The sequence below is a fragment of the Aquarana catesbeiana genome, linkage group LG03, assembly GCF_042186555.1.
Source record: "Aquarana catesbeiana isolate 2022-GZ linkage group LG03, ASM4218655v1, whole genome shotgun sequence".
Lineage (NCBI taxonomy): Eukaryota > Metazoa > Chordata > Amphibia > Anura > Ranidae > Aquarana > Aquarana catesbeiana.
This window is the reverse complement of record NC_133326.1, coordinates 256,764,744-256,789,417: the sequence shown is the minus strand read 5'-3', so window position 1 is coordinate 256,789,417 and position 24,674 is coordinate 256,764,744. Positions and strand designations below refer to the sequence as shown.

General features: G+C 40.4%; 1 protein-coding gene across 4 annotated transcripts in view; it reads left to right on the top strand.

The window, feature by feature from the left end:
• The first annotated feature begins 1,131 nt into the window (after window positions 1-1,131).
• The window catches only part of SYT1 (synaptotagmin 1), a 954,200-nt gene continuing 930,657 nt past the window's right edge, over window positions 1,132-24,674 (top strand). For 3 of the 4 annotated variants that reach the window (XM_073620000.1, XM_073619998.1, XM_073619999.1), the window contains exon 1: window positions 1,132-1,496. The gene's annotated coding sequence lies outside the window, so the exon portion shown is untranslated. The remainder of the gene's footprint in view (window positions 1,497-24,674) is intronic. The other variant, XM_073620002.1, reaches the window with a different exon arrangement.

Here is a 24,674-nt window from a genome sequence, read left to right as displayed (position 1 = left end):
AATGCCATCCGAGGTAACAAAACAGCAGTCCCAAAGGGAGACAAATGTAACCATCTGTCTAAACTCCTGGCAGCACCGCCGGCATGCTGAGAGTTAAAAGCTTCTGTTCATTTCCCTACAGCCCCTCCTCCACTCCTACATCAGCTTGGGTGTCAGCTACAGCACCAAGGAGATAGAGTGCTGACTGCAATGGATCAGCTTTAAATACAGCTGTACTCCACTGCTTGGGGTGGCATCACAGCAGGGCAAATCCTATGTGATCAGATCCCCCCCTCCCCTTTCTGTAGTGCTGATGCTGGCAAGCATGGTGGCCAGTACTGTCATTTTAATTAAGGTCATATTTCCTTATTTAAAAAAAGCTGATGGGTTTATAGCATCCTTCTAACAATCAAAACCAACAAATATAGATTTAAAGCATCTTTCTAAGAAGCAAAACATAGATTTAAAGCATCCTTCTACCAAGCAAAAAATAGATTTAAAGCATCCTATCAAGAATTAAAACAAAACAAACATAAATAGATTTAAAGCATCCTACCAAGAATCAAAACAAAACAAACATAGATAGATGTAAAGCATCCTACCAAGAATTAAAACAAAACAAACATAAACAGATTTAAAGCATCCGAATGACAATCAAAACAAAAAGAAATCTGTAGATGTGACAGATCCTTCTAATAATACAATCAGATGACAGCATGGAAGTCATGCATTGCCAGCAGGGTGTTTGTACTGTACTCCTGTGATCTGATCTCCTATGATCTGAAGATCCAGCATCCCTGCCTCCTCCTCCTCCTCCTCATCATCCTCATCCCCCCACTTCTGCCTTTTTTTTCTGTTCTTATTTTGGATGATCGGTCCCGATGGGTCCCAGGAGGTTGAAGTGGACTGGGGTACATTGAGGTCACCCATCCCATCTGGCTGTATAAAGTAAAGCAAAGGGGTCACTTTACTGGTCCAGAGGACTGATTCGGTGTCCTTGATTGTCATTCGCCGGGATCTCCTTCCTGCCCATCTGTGTGGGGGGGGGGATAGTAATCCTTGGGATGGGCGATGCAGGATGGATTTGTGCTGCTAGATTGGATATTCAGGACAGCATCCTGAGCGGGGAGCCAATGGGCGGCGAGCACTGAGCGCTGGGTCCTGCCTTTTGCACAGGAGGGATGCCGGAGAGGAGGCTGCAGCCAGCTGATGCTTCACTCTTAGCAGTCTAGTGTCATCCCTTCGCTCAGTCCCTTCTATTCCCGACAGATCAAACTTCACCAGGGGTGGGGGGGGTTTGGTTGGTTGGTTGGTGATGGTGGATAAAGCTTATTGCTTGGAAGGGACGCCCTTGTTAAGGCAAGCTGCATGCATGTAATAAAGATCAGCTGACACAAGCAGAGATCCCTCTCCTCTTCCACTGCACACAGCTTTTGTATTGCCGACTCAGTCTAGGAGCAGGGGAGACAGTGGGATTCCAGGAGAAGCAAGAGCTGAAGGACACCTACACCTCCAAGGTAAGTCACCCAATGCTGCTGGATTCTCTTGTGTGACGTTATTGTCAATTGCATAACTTGTATAATGAGCCCCTCTCCCTCCATCCCTGATGATGGCTAAATGGAGCACATGTGAACGGTCATGGAATAAAAGCATTTTATTAGTTTTGCATTTGCTTTAATTCATTTGGAACAATGCACCTTTTGCCTACATGAAATATTCATGGCTGCAATGATCAAGGGACCACATCACCTAAGCTGCTATGGTTGGGCAGAGCCACACAATACTCCAGCAACTTTGCTCTTCTGCTTCTTACACTGAGTTTTTTTTTTTTTTATATACTTCCCATACTTTGGCTTAAAAAGCCCGGTGATTGCTTAACTGGTGCTGATTGCAAGTGTCAACCATCTGACATCTGCTGCCTCTTTAGCTTCAGCTGAAAATGCTGAGTTGGTAACACCCCAAAAAAACATTAGCGCGCTAGGAAGATCTTGGGTGTGGGATTATTCCCCCCCCCCCCCCCCATGCTTGTTGGAACTTTCTGAAATATTGTAATCGGAATTGTCTTGGGTCCACTCCTATATGGTCCAGCTGTGTAGTAAACGTTGAATTATATATTCCTTTTATAAAGGATGGGTACATTAAAAATGCAGCTCCGCCCCAATTCACGTGTACCAATTAGGGTGATCTGGGTCAAATCCTATCCCATCATGCACTGGCCAGTCATTTTTTTCTTATTATTATTATTTATTTATTTTTCTCATTATTAACTGGGGGTATGGACAAGTGAACTTTTTAACCCCCCCACAGCTGTGTAATCTGGCAATTTTGTATGAACTGAATTGCATTATAATTGTGTTCACTTATCTGTGTTCCTTAATTCTGGATGTGTGTGGGACGTTTTGGCGAGAGCACAGAGCTGCATATTAAAACTTCCATTAGGACGCTGTCACTTCTGTGCAACATTACCATCAGATTGGAAATGGAGGTCACATATGATTAAATGCTTCCAGTATATCTTGAAGAATATAGCCGTTATGTGCATTAGAATGTATCTGCTTCTCTGAGAACCAAAAAAAAAAAAGAAGAGATTTGTCTAATTGCACAGTAAAGGAAAGTGGAAATATATTGCAGGGGGGTTATAAGTGCTGAGACAGGAAGAATGCTGCTAATGCACCCTAAGCCAAACCACATGCATTCGGAGACTTGCACATACATATATGTGTATATAGCTAGATAGCTACAGAGAGACATTTGGTACTATGTATATATTTACTGTAAGTACTGTCAATATATTAAAAAGGAATTTATGGTGTATTTTAGAAATTACAAATGAAATGTCTTTCCTTAGCAGAATGACTTTTTTTGGTCCTTTCGGCGATGTATAATTCAATCATCAACCGATGCAAGCTGCCTTCTACCATTATTCATCAGACCCAGCTGGCTGATTTCTGTCAGATGGGAAGTGCTAGTGCAAAATCTCTAGGTAAATGTAACTGGAAAGCTTTCCAAGTGTGGTCTTAAATGAACACGCACACGCAGTTGGCTGCAGTCTGTAGGCAGATGTTAGCACACTAATGAATCTTTCCTTTTGATTGTCAATGAGGATGTCATGTCTTACTTTGCTTATTTAAAAATTAATTTGCAAAGATAATGAACTGTCTTAATTTCTAGGATTGTGTGCTTTCTTTTATCTTGGCACTTGGAATGTCTACATTTTGTGTCGTGAATTCTTTACCAGCACTTTAGAAATAAGAATCGCTTTTGTATAAGGGATAAAACTTGTGCAGCAACGGTGGATGTATGTTAGAGTATATTGCACAATGTATTTACTTTGTTGAGCTATGGCAAAAAAAAAAAAAAAAAATCCCTACGTGTTTTTTTTTTTTTTCTTTCTTTTTAAGATCTTAGTTGACTAAGGCTGGGTTCACACTATCTTCGCATGCGGCTTCCAGCCGGTGCGTCCCCCTTCACCGTTTCAGGTCCGATTTCAGCCCGAATGTTTGGCTGAATTCGGACCTGAAATGGACCAAAAGACGTACAGGACTCCTGTGCAAATTCACACCGGAGATATGTGAACCGGTTCCATAGAGAGCCGATCAAAATCTCCTGCTATTGCGAATTGAATTGCAGAAAACCCGCATCCGATTCACAATAGTGTGAACCCAGCCTTTATGTTCATATACATATGGATTTTTGGTTAGGATTTCAAAACGTGCCATCATTTTAACAGATCCTTATGTCTGGTTACAATCTTCTGACTGCAAGGACGAAAGGACAAAGATTCAATTGGTTAATGTGTGTTAATGGCATGTATGGACATTGTAAGTTACAATTGGCAGTCTCCAGTGCTGCTGTTAGAGAGGCAGAGACTAGGGACTTATTAAGGTTTGTCTGTTCTCAGCAGTTTCCTTCATTTTAGTAATAGTTTATGCATGATATGTCTCTATTAAGATTTTATTCCCAACATAATGGGTAATTGTGGATGGTCTTATGCTTAAGTGGGATTCTGATCAAATTTCCTAGTACACGCCTATGATTAGGGCTGTCGCCAGCGTACAAATATTCCAAGTGCTTGACAGAGTCGAAGAAAACATTATACAAAGGACTGCAGGGTATAGGATACTGATATGGATTATAATTATAGAACTGCCGTTGAATATTTAACTAGGGTGCTTTCATTGTTGATAATGCTGTACTTTTTCCTGATCTGAATATACATATTGGCTTAATATGGATAATCTATTATAGTCCAGAATCCAAACAGGATCTGTAGGGTACATACAAACAATATCTTGCATTATCATGGATGTTTGCTGCTTGGCAAAGTGATTAGGATATGCAAACACGTGTGTGTTAATTAAAGGCTATGTAAAGGCTATTATGTACCAATGATAACAGCGCATTTTTCTAAATAATAGTATTTTATTTTGAAATGAGGAATATTATATGACTCACCCTCTCTGTCAAGTTGATATAACTTGCAGGCAAAACTTTCCCTTATGAAATGGCAATTTTGTCAAATTCTATCTCGCGTGTCACATGAATAAAGCAAGATGTTATCGTCAGTTTGGCGAATTATCACAATTGTTTTCCACGTAATCAAGTTCATTACTGCGTTTCTAACATGACCAGCGTATGTGGTAGCGGAGCTGTTGTCACTTTCAACAATTCATACATTTATCATGTACTGCTTTGCAGTAGCTGAAGTTGACAACAAGTCTCCTTTCATATCATGCCAATGCCAGCAGAAAATATCAGAGTGTAAAAATCTTCATCCCCCCAGTATATAACCTGTTTTTTGACATTGCTTTTGCTTTTCTTATGGCAAAAGCGTTGTATGCTGAGAAATGAAAATATGGTATTACAGCTGTATCTCTTTGCAAGAATACTTGTCTTTTTTTATGAGCAAATTCATTTACATAAGCTTTAGTCAGTAGAAGGTTGACTCCTTTTGGCCCTGGGGGCAATGGGCGTTTAACAGCTAGTGGGAGCAGAGTACCAGCTCTATGTTTATAATAACAGGCGATTATGGGAAAATAGTGAGGTAGGTATCCTTGATCATTTAGTAGTTTTATCCTTCTGTAACATACTCCACAGCTAAGATTGTTTTTTTTTTTTTTTTTTTTTTTCCTTTAGAGCCAGAACCAGCAATCAAGGCTATGGAGTGGCTGTAAGGGGTCATCTATTGCTGTACCGACCAAAGGGTCAATGGGTGTTCTTGTGAAACACTGCATTTTCCATTTGAACGAATGCAGATGGGTTCAAATGGAAAATGCAGCACTTGACAAGAAAAAGCTACATTTGCCTTTCTTTGCCTGCAGTTCAAATGTGTCTCAATAGGATATGCTGAGTCCAAAGCAATGCAGCACAGCGCAAAGCAGGTCAAACACAGCCTCTGAACTGTCATGTGTACTGCTCTGTTAAAGACAATGAGATTTTGCTTATCTGCATTTGACTTGCGTTCAAAACACATGCCAAATGCAGGAAAATAACCACCTTCGACATAAGTCTGAAGCCTTGTACACACGATCAGATTTTCGGCAGACAAAGCGCCAGTCTGAAGGGCGTGTGGCTGGATTTTTTCTTGCATACTAACGGCACACAATTGTCGGCCAACAAACAGTGACGTACTGCATGGAATTTCAGCTCTTGAGCGCCACCCTTTGGGCACCTTCTGCTAAAATCGTGAGCATTGATTCCGAGCATGCGTGTTTGTACTCTGGAATTTTGTGTGACGGATTTGTGTACACACTATAGGAAAATCTGACAACAGACAGTTGTCCGCCAAAAAATTTACTAGCCCGCCATCCAACATTTGTTGACGGAAAGTTGGCCAACAATTGTCTGGAGCGCACAGTCAGATTTTAGGCAAATAGTCTGTCATCACACAATTCTCTGCTGAAAATCTGATCGTGTGTACCAGGCTTTAGGCCTGGTACACACGATACAAAAATCAGAAGGGAAAAGTCGTAAGACGAGTTGTCTGCGGATTTTCGGATCGTTAGTACGGTGCTTTCGACAGCTAATTTGCCTTTTTCATCAGACAAAAGCTGGATGTGCAGGCTATAAAATTTTTGTCGGATGTGATTTTCGGATGGTCAGTACAGAAATCGTCACACAAAAGTCGAAAGTACAAACATGCATGCTTGTAATCAAGGAACGACTGGGAAGAGTTTGGTCTTGTAAACTATCCCTCATAATCTAGAATTAACATTCGTGACACGGCAGCTGATGCAATGTCAAAATGCAGCGCACATTCTCATCTTCTGTAGCCTCCCTGGCGGTTTTCCCGAGTGTGGCTCGGGGTTAGAATTCAGTACCATTAGCGGTAACCCCGAGCCACACTCGGGATCGCATTGCAGGATCCTGGGGCGGCGTTACTTACCTTGTCCCCGGGATCCTGCGATGTCACCCGCAGTGTCCGAGGGCTCCGTCCTCCTCCGAAGCCTCTCCGTGCCAGGCTCCGTTCCCTGCGAGCGGCGCGACGCACGGGGGCGGAGCCTGGCGGCAAATAAAAAAAAAAAAGTAAAAATCATAACACATACAGTACTGTAATCTTACAGATTACAGTACTGTATGAAATGATTTCACATCCCTTTTGTCCCCAGTGCTTTGGCCCATGCCCTTCATGCAGTTTTACATGATATACACTGTTCTTTCTGCCTGGAAACTGGAGATTGTCCATAGCAACCAAAAAGTGTCCCTTTACGTCAAAAGTGGCTTTAGACCAGCTAGAAAACAGCGATAGTAAATTAGAACACTTGCAGAATTGAGCGATAGTGAATCGTGGGGAAATTTATTTTATTACTATTTTTTTTTTTTTTTAATTATTTATTTTTATTTATTATATTATAATTTATGTTTTTGTGTTTCAAACTTAATCATACCCGGGATATCTACTAGACTCTGGTTTGGACAGATTTAAGTGTGTTATTGTTAAGATTTACAGACCTACAATGTAAAACGCCAAATTTCCATGCAAAATAATTGTACCGCTTTCAGCACCTAAAATCCGAAATAATCATACCGCCAGGGAGGTTAATGGGATAATGATGAAGCTGCTTTGCTGGTGATACTGATGGAGTTATGCCAAACATATTTTAAAAGGCATTTGTTTTGTACAATCTCAAAATCGCAAATCAACGATCACCAAAATACTAACTTCTTCTAACACGAAATTAGCATAAAGGGGCCCAAAGGGTGGCGCTTGAGAAATGAACTTCCTCTTTATACTCACAATTTGCTGATAGTTAGCATGCTAGACAAAATCCTGCACATGCGCTTTTGACAAAAATCAGACGTTCGGTCATACAACAATCAAATTGCGTGAACGAGTCCTAAGGCTTCATGCACACTGAACGTAAAAATGCTGCTTTCACAGGCAATTGACATTTTTTTTTTCCTTCCACTCTGTAAAAGCAAATCTATGTTAGCCTTAGGGGGTTATTTATGAAAGGCAAATCCACTTTGCACTACAAGTGCAAACTGCATGTGAAATTGCACTGAAAGTGCACTTGGAAGTGCAGTCGCTGTAAATCTGAGGGGTAGATCTGAAATGAGTGGAAGCTCTGCTGATTTTATTATCCAATCATGTGCAAGCTAAAATGCTGTTTTTTATTTTCCTTGCATGTCCCCCTTGGATCTACAGTGACTGCACTTCCAAATGCAATTTCAAGTGCACTTTGCACTTGTAGTTTCCACTTGTAGTGCAAAGTGGATTTGTCTTTAGTAAATAACCCCCTATGTGTCCATGTATATTTAGGCATTTACAGTCATATTTGTAGAGGAGCGTTTACAGGCTGAAAAAAAAATCATCACAAGTGCATTTTTGAGAGGGGCATTTGGGCATAAAAAAGGCTTGACACACCATAACGGGCATAAAGGTGCCTAAACAGGGCAATTAGGTGCATCCAACATTTTTAAGTGTACATTTTTTTTTCTAGTGCTTTTGGGAAAAATACTTATAAATGCAATCCCATGTAAAAGCTTCTATGCATGTTATATGCTTTATAGGAGCATTTTTTATGCTGCTTTTTTTTCTGCCAGCAGTTTTGGCATTTTTTTCTGCTGCCTAGTGTCCATGAACCCTCAAGATGTGAGGTTTTGGACAGAGGTATCCTTGCATTCACTCAGTGCTTGCCCATGGTTTTTAAAATAAGAGGGAAGCATTTGAACCCTTTTTCTCTTTGTTATTTTTGTTAAACCCAATCACTAATATCTCATATAATCTTCAGATCTCATGCACATGGGCTTTGGGAAGCTAAAACTATGCTGGGCACAAAATTCTGGACATTTTCCCCAGGCCGACGGAGCCACAGGTGCTGCATTAAGCCTGCCATACAAGTGAAAGCTGTATGCAACTGTAATCACGTAAATGCCAATGTGCAGAAGCAACATACAGTATTTCCCAAACACAGAAGTCCCCCATTTGGGAAACGCATTGTACATGTATAAACAGGTAAACACTGATGCACAGAAGCATCAGCGTTTACAAAAGTACTGCCACATACAGCCATTCACTTGACAGGCTGTATGTGTCACATGTAGGGCCGCTGATGGGGCCCAGGCCTCCTGTACGGGCCCGGGCCCCATAAGTTAAAAAGGGGGGGGCCCAAGCACCTGCTTAGTAGGAGAACCAGCTGTACTGTCTTATTGCAGACACCGATCCTGTTCTGCCACCCTCACAGTGCTGCCAGCTTCTCCTCCTCTTTCTCCTTCCTGGCTACACTGCAAGATGAGTGGTTCCAGCACATACACCCCTTCCATGTGTTGTCCTGGCCCCCCGTGTGTCCCCCCCCCCCCCCGCAGTGCTGACTTCCCCTGAGCTGCTTCAGGCACACAGGATGGAGAGCAGAGGAGGGGGCCAGTGAATATATAATTTACTAGCCCCTTATTTTTTCTTCATGAACACAGTGAGTGATTTGGTATCAATCACTCCTGTGTCTAATCATTACTGAAGCATAGTAAAACTGTGCTTACTATGCTTCAGTTTGTGACTGAGCAGGAAGCCTCAAAGTGCTTTCTATTCGTTCATCTGTGCAGCTGAGGCTGCAGAAAAAGGGACTGATAAATCCATGTCCTCAGTCAGTTTTGGCCAAGGGGAGGGGGGGGGGGTGTATGTCAGGTAGGCTGTATGGGGCGCCGTGATTTCTAACTGCAGCCCAGGGCACCTGCAACTCCCCAGGTGTGGGAAAATGACTGGAAATTCTGCGCCCAGCCCTTTTTTCAGCCTCTTGCCATCCATGGTGGGAATGGGGCTATAACATGTTAATGTGATTTTAAAATCAGTTTCTTTAATTAAAAGAATACTTGGTGATCCTGCCATAAAGGTTACTGTCCAAACACATTCTCTCTGTCCTTGTCTTCAAATTGTGCTGCTCCTCCTCCTCCAATTAAGACTACTAGTCGTCATTTTAACACGTCATGTAGTTTCAGTCCATCACTCTCATCATCAGGACTGGGATATGACTAAGGCTTTGGCTGAAAAGTGTTATATATATATATATATATATATATATATATATATATAATTTGGGTTTGTTTGGATGCCCCAGATCTCTCTCCTTCTTCCTTTTTTTTTTTTTTTTTTTTTTAATTTTTTTTCTTTACCAAATAAAGTACTGTGAAGGGTTGTTTTTGGACGCCATCTTTCTCTCCGAATGTATGCATAGGAGGTGGACAGGAACCTGAGCTGTTAAGCCTGACCTCCCGTGTGTGTGTGTGTGTGTGTGTGTGTGTGTGTGTGTGTGTGTGTGTGTGTGTGTGTGTGTGTGTGTGTGTGTGTGTGTGTGTGTGTGTGTGTGTGTGTGTGTGTGTGTGTGTGTGTGTGTGTGTGTGTGTGTGTGTGTGTGTGTGTGTGTGTGTGTGTGTGTGTGTATATATATATATATATATATATATATATATATATATATATATATATATATATATATATATATATATATATATATATATATATATATATATATATATATATATATATATATACACATACACACACACACACACACACACACACACACACACACACACACTTATACTGATGTGGAGACACTCTTTTCATACTTTTTGCATGCAGGCAGGATATGTCTGCAAAAAGACCGCAGGAGAACAGCAGAACTGCAATACAACAAAGGAATAAAAAAGTGAAAGGTTTTGAATTAAAATTGTTTGTGATAGATAATATATTAGGGGAAAAAAAGTCATTCAATTAAAGTGACACTAAACTCTTCTGTAAAAAAAAATTATATTCAAACATATATTCCTAAAAGTAATAAAATAAAATAACAAACATGTCTATACTTACCTGCTCTGTGCAATAGAATTGCTGTTGCTTTTGGCATTAGAATGATGGATTGCCACCTCATCCCTTAATAATACATATTAACCACTTCAGCCCCGGAAGAACTTACCCCCTTCCTGGCCATTTTTTGCAATACAGCACTGCTTTGCTATAACTGACAATTGAGCGGTCGTGCGACGTTGTACCCAAACAAAATTCACGTCCTTTTTTTTCCCCCCACAAATAGAGCTTTCCTTTGGTGGTATTTGATCACCTCTGCAGTTTTTATTTTTTGCGCTATAAACAAGAAGAGCGACAATTTTGGGAAAAAAAACACAATGGGGGTTATTTACTAAAGGCAAATCCACTTTGCACTGAAGGTGCACTTGGAAGTGCAGTCTCTCTAAATCTAAGGCTTGGATCTGAAATAAGGGGAAGCTCTGCTGGTTTTATCATCCAATCATGTGCAAGCTAAAATGCTGTTTTTTATTTTACTTGCATGTCCTCCTCGGTTCTACAGCGACTGCACTTCCAAGTTCACTTTCAGTGCAAAGCGGATTTTCCTTTAGTAAATAACCCCCAATCTCTTTTACTTTTTGCTATAATAAATATCCCAATTTAAAAAAACAAAACTTTTTTTTTTTTCCACAGTTTAGGCCGATATGTATTCTTCCACATTCGCAATAAGCGTATATTGATTATTCTGCGCAAAAGTTATAGCATCTACAATATAGGGGATAGATTTATGGCATTTTTTCTTTATTATTATTATTATTATTATTTTTTACTAGTAATGGCGGCTATCTGCGATTTTTTTTTTTTTTTTTGTGATATTGCATCGGACACTTTATAGACATGGTTGGGACCAATGACATTTATACAGTGAACAGTGCTATAAAAATGCACTGATTACAGTATAAATTTTACTGGCAGGGAAGGGGTTAAAACTAGGGAGTGATCAAGGGGTTAACTGTGTTCCCTAGGTGTGTTCTAACTGTGGGGGGGGTGGGACTGTCTAGGGGAGAAGACCAATCGGTGTTCATATTTGGATCTGTCTCCTCTCCCCTCACAGAACCGGGATTTGTGTGTTTAATTACACAGGCTCTGTGGCTGATTGGGATGGTAATTAATAGCTTCAGCCCCGGAAGATTTGGCTGCTGAATGACCAGGTCATTTTTTTGCGATTCGGCACTGCGTCGCTTTAACTGACAAGTGTGCGGTCGTGCGGCACTTCACCCAATCAAAATTGACATCATTTTTTTTTTCCCACAAATCAAGCTTTCTTTTGGTGGTATTTTATCATCTCCTGCGTTTTTTGTTTTTTGCGCTATAAACAAAAAAGAGCAACAATAGGGGAGTGCACTTGTAGTGCAAAGTGGATTTGGCTTTAGTAAATAACCCCCTATGTCTAGTATACTGTATTGTGAGCAGTGTTGCTGGGCAGAGGAGCACTAAAAAAGAGTTATAAGAAATAAAAAAACATCACAACAAGGTAATGTCTAAAATATGGCAGAACAGACAATCTGACAGTATACTTAAAGGGAGACCACAGTCTTATTTAATGTTATAGAAATGTATGTGATTTTAATCGGCTTAGTGAGAAAAACATTATCTGTTTAAGTCAACAAATGATGTAACTTCCTCATGATGCTGCCATATGAAAAAAAGTCATTAGACCCCATAAATACTTACCAGGTCACTGCTGTCTTGCCAGTTACTGCCCAAACTTCCGATTTTCAATCTGTGCTGTATATCTTTGTGACGCAGAGGCACTGATTGCCTGCTTAGTGCTTCTGTCTCACATAGAGTCCTAGTGAAGATGGGAAAATGCAATTGAAAGCACCATCTGGACTTCACAGGATTTGGCTTAAAACTAACCTCCAGTCGTCAAAATTGCATGTTTCAAGTGACACACCCTCCAGATTGCAAGGTTTAATCACTTATTTAGTTTAGCAGGTGTGTGGAGTAAGGAATAAATACCTTATTCTTCATTTGCTTACATGGTGGTGCCCCTTTGCCCCTCTCCCATCTGTATGTGTGTGTGTATATATATATAATGTGTGTGTGTGTTTCAATACTGAGTTGATCCACCCTTTGTAGCTATAACAGCTCAAACTCTTCTGGGAAGGCTGTCCACAAGGTTTAGGAGTGTATCTATGGGAACGTTTGATGATCCTTTCAGAAGGGCATATGTGAGGCCAGTCACTGATGTTGGACGAGAAGGCCTGGTTCAGTCTCCACTCTAATTCATCCCAAAGGTGTTCTATCGGGTTGAGGTCAGGACTCTGTGCATGCCGGTCAAGTTTCTTCACCCCTAACTCGCTCATCCATTTCTTTATGGACCTTGATTTGTGCACTGGTGCACAGTCATGTTGAAACAGATGGGGCTATAACCAAACTGTTCCCAGTTGGGAGCATGAAATTGTCAAAATTGTCTTGGTATTCTGATGCCTTAAGAGTTTCCTTCACTGGAACGAAGGGGCCATGCCCAACTCCTGAAAAACAACCCCCCCCACCACTAAATGATTTGGACCAGTGCACAAATCCATTAAGACATGGATGAGTGAGTTTGGGGTGGAGGAAATTGACTGGCCTGCACAGAGTCCTGACCTCAACCTGATAGAACACCTTTGGGATGAATTAGAGTGGAGACTATGAGCCAGGCCTTCTCATCCAACATCAGTGCCTGACCTCACAAATGCGCTTCTGAAAGAATGGTCAAACATTCCCATAGACACACTCCTAAACCTTGTGGACAGCCTTCCCAGAAGAGTTGAAGCTGTTATAGCTGCAAAGGGTGGGCCAACTTAATGTTGAACCCTACGGACGAAAACTGGGATGCCAGTAAAGTTTGTGAGTGTTAAGGGAGGCGTCCCAATACTTTTGGCAATATAGTGAATATATATTGTACATTAACTTCAGTCCCTGCCCTCAAGGAGCTTACAATCCAAGGTCCCTAACATGCAGATATGGCTAGATCTTATAAAGAGCCAACTTTGCAATGCTCCTGTCCTGTTTAGCAGAAAGATCTTTTGATGTATGAAAATGGCATAATGCAAGTATTACTGTATACTTATGGCTTTAAAATTCCATACCTAACATGTTTTCTGCAACATTTTCTCAGTATAGATTTCTTTCTCATATACATTTGGATACTGTGAAATTATGCTCTACAACATTGTAGCTGCTTATGGTTAAACTACTACTAAAGCCTTAATTTATAAAAGCCCACCTCAAGGAAAAGTATTAATGCATAGTGCATTAATTACCTTATTCCTCAGTCTTGTTTGCAAACCCCCTTTCTAAGCCATCTTGCAGTGTAATGCATCTGTCAGAAATTGTGAAATTAGAATGGGTATTTTAGATAGTGGTGTTCTTGTTTTGTTTTTTTTTGTTTGTGTGTTTTTTTTCATACTACTGGTTAGGTAGAGGGGGGTGGGAAGGGGGTTGCTAATATCCTTGAGTTGATCTTTAAAACACATCTATATAGACTGTTTGTTTGTTTTTTCTTTTCTTTTGTTTTTGTTTTTTAACACAATTATTTCCCATTCAGCACTTACTATTGTATTTCCAGCTGGCTCCTCCAGGTCCATGTGCCCCACTTCCCTCAAAGTAGTTCTAAAGGCAGAACATTTTTTACTTGACTGTACACCCTGTATAAGGCCCGGTTCACACTGCCGCGACTTCAAACTCAACAACCTAGCGTGACTTTGGCACTACTTGCATACAACTTCTTTAACAAAGATAGTGCAGGAACTTTTTTCTAAGTCGAAGTGACTCAAGTTGCTCCTATTAGAATGGTTCCATTGCACTTAATGGGGTGTAACTTTGTCATGCGGCTTGTGCTTTCAAAGTCGGAGCGCATATTGCACCAGTGTGAACCAGGCCTTAAGACAAGGATTCCACTGGAACATTTTTTTATCACCCATACCCATACTTGCCATACTTGAGTCCTATCTCCATCCAGGGCTGTGCCCATCTACAATGGCACTGGTCTCTCTCTCACCTCACAGGACACAGAGGCAGCAGCGGGAGCCATTGGCTCCTGCTGCTGTCAATCAGTCCTTTGAGCAGACAGCGGGGCCAAGACATGCTATGAGTGTCTATTAATGCACACAGTCCAGCTCGGGAACAAGCCTGCAGGTATGCTCCATAGACAGTGGCTTTCTATGGTGGTGCACTGTGAAAAGCAGGAGCCTGGACCGCCAGCAGGAGACCCCAGAAGAGGAGGTTTGTGGGCTCTGTGCAATACCAAAGAGCAAGTAAGAATAAGATGTTTATTCTTAAAAAAACTGGGCCTTTACAAACCCTTCAGTTTCCATGTGCAGGAACCTGAAGGATGCATCCCCTTGCATTCAAAGAATGTCTCTGACGTAAGGACATTGCCCCCTACCTGCACAGGCAGTCCAAACTACACACCAGGTACGCCCTCTGCTCCTCATCAAGAAAGTGAATGACAGTGGCTTCCAAGGCAAAGCCTCAGAAGCCAATTGTGAATAACTTCCCCTGGAAGAAGAGTAGAGTGTGTGTCTCCTTGGGCTGTCTGTGCACAGGCAGCATCATTTCATCACCCTTCAGATCCCAGGGGTGCTCACAGAAGGGTGTCTCCATAGAACCTTGTGAGGGAAAGGAGCTACCCTCAAGCAGGAAACAGTGGCCAGAGCCAGGTGATAATTTCAACTTTATTATATTATGAAGCCCCAACTGATGGGAGTCTTCATCTCAGCATTCATATCACTTTAGAGCAGTGGGAGAAAGCTAGAGAACCCTGTACTGAGGTCACTTTAGGAACTTATACCCCTCGTGTTCCACCTTAACAACCCGTTCTAGTTGGTAAATGTTTGTAGCATTATATCAAAGTCTTGGCCCTTGTGTCCAACAGATGCCTATTAGTCGCTCTGATATATGTCTCAAAGGCACCTGTTTGCTTTAAATTTGTTTCTGTATCTAAGAGAAGATATTCCTAAATATACACAAGAGAATTTGTTCTTTGTTTGCCACCAACAACTTCAAGAGAAAGAAATTCAATTGTCGAGGTAAATCAACAAAGCTTATTGTTATGCAAATATTGTGAAGCAGGCACAGGGAGTCACATTGGCTGGGCGATCTCATGTCACTTGCAAGTTACATCATTATACAGGAGGTTCTGCTGAATCCATAACACAAACAAAAAAATCCGCAGAACAAACACTCATGCTGTTTTGATAAACCCCTCTATTCGAGGAACATAATAAGAACACTTGTAGTAACAAAGCTGGTACAACTCGCAGCTTCAGAGAGCTAGAAAATTGAATACTAAGAGCTCACACTTGGGCTTTCTTTTTATAAAAATTTCTTTTGCAAAGGTCTCAGCATTTGTGCAAAAGTCACAAATAATATAAAGTTTTTTTAATATGCGTGAAATGTCAGTTACTACTTGTTGCCCCTCACAGGGTGAATGTATCCTTAACCTCCCTGGTGGTATGATTATGTCAGATTTTTGATGCTGAAAGTGGTACAATTATTTTGCACAGAAATTTGGCGTTTTATATTATAGGCCTGTAATTCTTAGGAATAATTCACTTAAATCTGTCCAAACAAGAGTCTAGTAGACATCCCGGGTATGATAAAGTTTAAAAAACGAAATAAAAAATTATAATATAATAAATGACTATAAATAATTATAACAAATAATAATAATTATTCAATAATGTAATCTATTCAAAAACACTGAAATTTGCTCAGTTGCAGAATTGTCGCTTTCGTTACTTTTAGTGTTTGATGACGGATTTACACATAAATCACTATCGCTCAATTCTGCGAGTGATTCTAATTTATTATCGCTGTTTTCTAGCTGGTCTAAAACCACTTTTGATGTAAAGGGACAGTTTTGGTTGCTATGGACAATCTCCAGTTTCCAGGCAGAAAGAACAGTTTTTATAATATAAAACTGCATGCAGGACACTGGACAGACCACTAGGGACAAAGGGGATGTGTAATTATTTGATACAGTACTGTAATCTGTAAGATTACAGTATACTGTATCTGTACTGTGTTTTTACTTTTTGAATTTGGTGCCAAACTCCGTCCCCGTGCGTCGTAACGCTCGCAGAGAACGGAGCTCAGAACTGTGAATCGAGCGAGACACGGCGGAGAGAAAAAAAGACAAATGGTTGTAAATCTCAGACATAAAATATGAAGAAAGCATATTCCTCTATAGTGTATACTTGCGGTGGTGGCCCGTTCATTAGAGGTGCAGGGGCACCGCCGCCCCATTCATGCATCCGGCCTCCTAATGAGCTCACAGTGCCTCTCCTCACTTTTCTTTTCAGAGGCACTTGGAGCCTTGGACCAATGATAAAGCACCATTGGTCCAAGCTGTCCAATAAAAATGCTGCAGTGGAGGCTCTCCTTTCACTGCAGTGTCTTAGAAGGGGGCATGTGTCTAAAAGGCAAATATTCCCTTCCAGCCCTCTTAACTAGAAAGGAAAACATGGCTTTATGGGTATAAGATTTACCCATAATCCCATGTTTTTCTTACACAGTTAAGAGGGAGAATGAAAATCTGTTGCTGCTGCTGAAAAGTTACAGTTTTAATCAAGCTAAATCATATATTATTATGATATATGTTATAACATAACAATTTTATTATTTATCTATTTACTGTGAAATTTCTGGTTTGAAGTTATAACGTCAAACTTCAGTAATTTGTTTGTTAAGTCACGTGCTTGAGTTACTTACTTATGGTAATTAACCACTTGCCACCCGGGCCAATTCTGACACCCCTCTCCTACATGTAAAAATTATAATTTTTTTGCTAGAAAATTACTCGGACCCCCTCCCCCCAAACATATATATATAAAATTTATATATAGGGAATAAAATGGTGGTGGTTGCAACGCCTTTTTTTGGGAAAGAAACTGTTTCATGAATAAAAAAAAAAAACACTAAAGTTAGCCCGATCTCTTAGGTTCAGATCAGGAGACATACTTAGTCACTGAATCACTTTCACCCTGTTCTTCGTTAGAAATGCAACAGTGGCCTTAGATGTGTGTTTTGGATCATTGTTATATTGGAAAAGCGCACGACGACCAAGGACATGGAGTGATGGTAGCATCTTCTCTTTCAATATAGAGCAGTACATCTGTGAATTTGATATCATCAATGAAATGCAGCTCCCTTACCCCAGCAGCAATCATGCAGCCCCACAGAAGGACACTGCCACCACTATGTTTCATTGTAGGCACCATGCATTTTTCTTTATACTCCTTACCTTTGCGACACCATACAGTTTTGAAGCCATCAGTTCCAAAAACCTTTATCTTGGTCTCATCACTCCACAGTACAGAGTCCTGGTAGTCTTCTTCATTTTCAGCATGGACACTGGGAAATTATTGGTGGGCATTTTTGTGCAGGAGCTTTAGGAGAGGATTCCTTCATGGATGACACCCATGCATACCATTCCTCTGCAGTGTATGCATCACCTACAGTTTGGCTTTCTACTTCTTTAGCTAACCGCAGTGAACTTGTATGGTGATTTTTCTTCAACCCTTCTCATCAGAAGACGCTCCTGTCGAGGTGTTAACTTCTGTGGACGTCTGTGTGATGGTTGCAGTTCCATCTTTGTTAGATTTTTGTATCAGTTTTGCTACAGTATTCTGACTGATAAGTAAAGCTTTGCTGATCTTCTTGTAGCCTTCACCTTTCTTGTGTAAAGAAATGTATGCTCTTTCTCAGGCCTTGTGACATTTCTCTTCCATGTGGTGCCATTGCTGACAGCATGAAATGGGAGGGGTTTTCTTTGTTAAGTATCGCCCTTTTATAATCAACTGCTGCTTGACACCTGTTTAAAGAATAATTACACTCACCTGTAGTTGAATTCTTGTTAATTAGGATTTTGTTGTCTAAAATTTTAGCTTTGCTCCTTAGGCTGGATTCACACCTATGCATTTTTAGTGCTTTTTGCATTTTGCAGATTTGTACTACAGTCCATTTAACATGGTTTCCTATGGAACACGTTCTGTAGTGCAAATCTGCAAAATGCAAAAAGCACTAAAAATGCATAGGTGTGAATACAGCCTAAGATTTTCTTTGGGTTGTATTCCTTTTTGCAACATGGTCTTGAATGAATTTGTTAGGAAAAATACTTTTCTGGAGAGGGAGAGGAACTCTCTTGTGTGCTATTAGAATGTATAACACCTACACTGATCTGGCTTTGTGAGTATAGTTGTAAGGCACATAACCTAACCAAAAGGCAACTCCATCTGTGGCCTCAATTTTGTAGCTCTAGATAGGCACAAAGAACAACCAATGCAAAGCAGACTCTGATGTATTTCAACGGTAAACCCTCTTCCTCAGAGCTATCTGTCTGGCATTAACCACCTGGTCTGGATGCATTTTCATCTGCTGTGCATTGGGTGCCAATTGTCCCTATCTAGATCTACAAACTAAGCTTACAATTATGTTGTGTACACACGATCGGCCATCCTGACAACGAAATCCTGGGATTTATTTCCGACGGATGTTGGCTCAAACTTGTCTTGCATACATACCGTCACACAAATGTTGTCGGAAATTCCGATCGTCAAGAACGCGGTGACGTACAACTCGTACGACGAGCTGAGAAAAATGAAGTTCAATAGCCAGTATTTTGTGCGTCGGAATTGTGTACACACGATCGGAATTTCCGACAATGGATTTTATTGTCAGAAAATTTGAGAATCAGCTCTCAAATTTTTGTTGTCGGAAATTCCGACAAAAAATGTCTGATGGAGCCTACACAAGGTCGGAATTTCTGACAACAAGCTCCCATCGAACATTTGTTGTCAGAAAATCCTATCGTGTGTACGCGGCATTAGAGTGGCTTATAATATGTGCCTTTCACTCATCTTGCTTTGTAAGTATAATTGTCTGTGTTTTTACTTTTTAACAAGTAGCACCATTGGTAATGCACTAGGCTGGTGCACCCTTCTTGCTTTTGTTGTCTAGAATTTGCATCCTCTGGCGAGGGCTGCAAAACCTGGAAGTCACCTGGTGACCTGTGAAAATTCCAAGCCTATGTGAATATCCACTGAGTTGTGTTCTCCAGCTGCATGCCACTGTGAGTGTTCTCATACTATAGAGTTACGCTAACCTGAATACTGAGGTGATTCCCCAATGCAGACAGGGGCACGGCATCACCATCACACTCAAGGATGGGCTGCAGCTTCCCTTATATTCCCCAATGCTTTGTCACAATGCAATTCCAGCATCCAGTTCCAGTGGTGACAGCGTAAAGTTTTCAAATTACCTGTCAGATGACAGTCGACCCCCACCACACATGGGGCTCCTCCCTGGACCCAGGAATCAACCTAATGCAACTTCTTGTAGTGTAGGTTCAAGCGGTTCTTGGCGGGATCTACAGGTATTTGTGTATTTGTAAGCGCTGCAGCACATATTAATGGAAGACCACAGTTTTTTATTTTCATTTTTAAATTCAATCAAATCAGGGTTGATTTTAAAAAGCAATGGAGATGACTCGCTTATCAAATAAATGTTAGCTTAATGAATAAGGGGAAGCTGTGTATAGTTCAAACATCCAATCACAAGCTAACCATTTTTTTTCCATTTCCCTTGCACATTATTGGGTAATGAAAGTGAACAAAGCTTCATCTCAATTAACAGGCAACATTTACTTTGTAAAACCAGTTTAATTTTACTTTTCTGAGTCAATAGCCTCGGTTTATTTAGCAAATCAATCCCTCTCCATGTTTCAAAGCTTTTTGCAGTATAGTTCACCTACGTTTCAGAATACATGTAAGTGAGAGAAAATGACCTAGATGTTCTGGAAAGTTGAAAACCTGTATTTTTGGTGATTCAAGGAAAAAAGACCAGGGTTCATGGAAAAGACAGTGTATTCTTGACCTGATGTTTCTACAAAGGGAAAAAAACATAATGATCTATAGCAAAGATACATGTGACCTCATGTATGGACAGATAAAGAAGCATATACATTGTTATCTTGTCACATCACTCACAGTAATTGGTTTGATCTGGGACAAAGACCTTCATATGTGTTAGATAAAATGCTCTATCTTTACTGATCTGCGCAAGTATCACTAACCCAGTGTGTATGATTTTTGCTGGTAATTTTGTTTCAGTGGCAATATCCTTCCCCAGTTTATCTAAATTCAGGGTAGTTTAAAGGATTACAGCAGTTATAACGTTCATATGATAAACCATTTGAGATCAAGGTGAGAGATTCTGTAGGACATGTTATTGTTCTCTACACATAGCTGTAATAAATGTTCTCAAAATTGTAGTGTTAAAATAATATAGTTGTAGATAAAAGCATATATTCACTTACCTTTGTACTTTATGTGATTGTGAAGACTGACTTCAGTAAGGGTAGTAGAAATTGTTTGCTTATACCTATTTATCTATCAATCCATCTACAGTAGTGGTGTTTCTAGGATATGACATGAGCCCTGGGCCCACTTGAAGGGGTAAAGGGGGTGCTGCACAGGGGCAGCACCAGATGGGTGCAAAATAAATTTTCTTTTAGCACTCTCAATACACCCCATCAGATTAGCAGCTAAAAACACTCCTATTTTTATTGTGAAATCCTCTTTCTGTAGGCCAGCACCATAGAAAGGTGTTATGCTGATCCAAGGCAGGCAGCATACAGTGTGGTTCCTAAGAAGAGGACAGAAGTCTGCCTCTGTCTAGGCCCCCTCAATCTCCTGCCCATTGCCATGCTTATGCTGTTGTACTAATTATAATGGACACTGATGTGAGGGCACTCTGAGGACTTTGATGTGAGGGAGACTTTGAGGAGTCCTATGTGAGGGTCTCTGACAACCCTGATGTGAGGGGGCTCTGACAACCCTGATGTGAAGGGGCTCTGCAGACACTGATGTAAAGGGACCTTTTTGAATGGGTGGGGCCAGATGTTTGATACCCAAAGTGGAGTAACTGCACATGAAGCCAAGGAATGTGGCACGATATATTCGAACATAGATAAGCAAGTGACAAGTGGGGGAAAAGAACTCTGTTACGTTTCGAAAATGTGGCAACAGGGCCTAAATATCACTGCTAACTCAAGAACAGCTCTTCACAGTTAAGACTATTGGAACACGGTCTCTATGCTGACAAAGACATGTGAGAAAGCGTACAATATCAGGCAGCATCTGATGGAGGTAGATGATTGGTGTGGTGGCAATAGCATCCGGCTCCTGATAAGAGTTCCTAGCCCCGATGCCACAGAGAATACTAGTTGGTGGAGTCAGATGTGAGAGTCTTACTCTGTCCCTCCTCCAACAGAACTTTTCCCTTTGTTAGACACACTGTCCCTCACCAACAGGTTCCTGTCCTTAGCCTAACCACTTTGCAAAGTCACTCCAACAGCTGAAGTTGGCCAAGGCGGTCATTCAGTGCAGCAGAATCTATTTGAACAACTGCATCCCTGATGACACCTACAAAGTCTGCAGAGGAACAAAAGTTCCTCTCAAATACCATTCCCTCTGCATAGCAGCTGCCAGAACAGCGTCACCTACAGAGGGGAGGCTGAACTGCACCTGCCTACACTGGAATTGGTTGTGGACCATTGGGTTCACGGGGTGAGCATACATCTATAAATATTTGTGAATCAGTATATGTACAAAGAAATAGATAAGCATGGCATATGGTATTGTTCTTACATGACAATCCTATTCTTTTTGCTATTTTTCACTATTCTTATTTTCCTTGCACATAACTTGGAAGTCAAGTGAATGCAGCTTCACCATATTTACAAATCGCCACTTTGAAAAGTGATCAACCTCTACCCCTTTAATAAATCAACAACACAATACACAAAATAAACTTCCAAAAATACGTTAGACGTTCATGCAGATTTCCTTTGTTCTGCAAATTTACAAATATTCATTTTCCATTTTGGCACAGATAGCCAACATTTTTTGTGTACTGTCAAATTAAAATATTTTGCATACTGTGTCTGAGGTTGATTAAGTACGATTTCATACATGAAATCAAAGCAACGCAGCAGTCCTAATTGGAACAGACTGTGATGCTGGAGCTTCAGGCTGTGACAAAACACGTTCCAAAACTAGACCAAGCATTTTGCTATTGTGTATATAAATAAAAGGTGTTATAGTGTGAATATGCTAACATTTACCCTTCACTTTTTACAATTTATTTCTTAAAATTTTGAAACATGTTTGATGTAGAAGTAGATATGTGCTATAAATGGCTTGAAATTAAACCTTATATCTAAGAACCAAGGAATTATTAATTTACTTAAAGGAAAACTACTGGAAGAATTGTAAGCACCATTGCTGATGTTATCTAAGTATGTTACCCAGCTGCCTCTGGCTTCAATACTTTTTGAATCAATGACCTAGAACTGTGGCACAAATTAGAGAGTCAGAATGAAATAAGAACTCCTGATATGCATATAATCGGTGCTTCAGGATGTACTGTAGCCTTTTTTTGTTTAACATGACAACCAGGCAAATGGAATTATCAGAAGGAAAGATCAGCAATAGCAGTCATCATATTCCCTCAGTGAAGAGTTCTATTCAAATATCTTAAAGAATACTTGTACTGGGTGAAATATGTAGACTGCCCAACTGCTGGTCTGCATTTGAATATGCCAGTTTCAAAGCAGTCTGTTTGAAGCATTTCTGTGTCACTGACCTAAAAGAATACAGCAAGTTAAAGCAGAACTAAATATGTTTGGGATACCCATGTGCAAGTATGCTAGCAGATTATAGCAGACTTACTGTAATTTTATATAGTGCCAGCATTATGATGTCCACATATTCCCTTGTCTCTCCATTACCGAAGGTGACATCTTCAGCTGGTCTTCCTCTGAGCCTAGTACACATGATCAGAAAATCAGATGAAAAATACAGCTTTCCAAGTGATCATGCGATAATCTGATAGTTCGTACACAGCTTTTGGGAGCCGTTCACGAGTTCATCCAAAATTAACCAATAGGAGAAACCCAAACATTTTTCTCGGACAATACCAGATGGTACGATTTTTGTTATTTGTCCGAAAAAAAAAAAAAAAAAAGGGAAGAGCAAGACCACGCATTCTCAGAAACAAAAGAATATATTACAGTACAATGCAATACATTACATCACTTCCGAAGTTGCATTCTGTCGTACGAGAATTTTCATAAGTTTAGTAATCTTCATTCTTGGTAGACTAGCATGCGTTAAAGAGAACAATCATTCGTCCGATTAGTCTCGTTGTGTGTACAAGGCTTTAGGGATGATATAACTATATAAGTATTACTTTTGTCCCAGCATCCATGGCATGCAAAAATTGTATTAAGATTTGTGCATGTGCAGCTCAGTGTACTATCAGAAGAAACCTATTAGCAGGCAGGGATGGAGTTTTTATGACAGAAGAGACATACAAAGTCTCTTCTGCCATACATGAAAACCTACTCACTAGCCATTTTTAGTAGAAGATTTTTGATTCTATATTAATTCAAGGTGAAGGCAAGACACCTGATTTGCATACATGTTACAGGAAAAGTGGCATGTCAGCCAGCATTTTCAAAAAGGAGAGCCCAGCACTAGCTGCCTTTATATTCTTCTCAGTACTGCTTTCCTTTACGCACAGTCAAATTTTGCTGACTGCAGTGGAAAGTAGATTTATTTTAGAGGTTTTACATTCTGGTCCCATCTGTCTGTGGCATATCCTTTTGTCACATTTAGAAAGCTAATATGCTAGATAGGTGTTTGGATGATGGCCATCGCTGTAACAAGGTATTGATATTTTATTTGGTGGGATGCTGTTATCTAAAAGAGCCATTAAAAATAAATATTCAGCATGTGGTAAAAATCTGAATGAGCAGAAGTATACCAAAGTAACACTTGTCTTAGCATTCATTCAATACCATTTTGTAAGCTGCAATTTGCTTTGAATTAAAAATCATTCACTGTAAGAATACGCAACTCTATGTACATTCTCTGCCTTGGTGTTGGGATGAATTTACTCCTGTGTGATGTGCAGGAGTTACGCCATCCAATGTTGGCCAATCAGGATGAGTAAAGACCCTGAACCAGGAAGACAGTCAGGTGAGGATGTCAGTGGCTGACTAGATCCCTGATCTAATCTGTAAATCTGCCTTAAACGAGATTCCTGGAAAAGATATGTACCCGGAGTCTTGCAAGAAGACACTGCAGCACAATGTTGTGAACATCTTCTCAGCAAGATTTGGCTACTCTGCATTCCCCAGATCTTGCCTTCAGCAGAGTCACAATCCTTGCCAAAGTGCCATGAAAGAGGAAAGTTAGTATATTCTCCTATTTTTTTTTTTTCCCATACAGGTGTTTTTTACACTTTTTTTTTAATTTGGTGCCTTAGCAAGGGCAAGGGGGCACATTCAAGGTGCAAGATCCACTTTAAGTGGAGTGTACTTTAAAGCAGAGTTATGAAT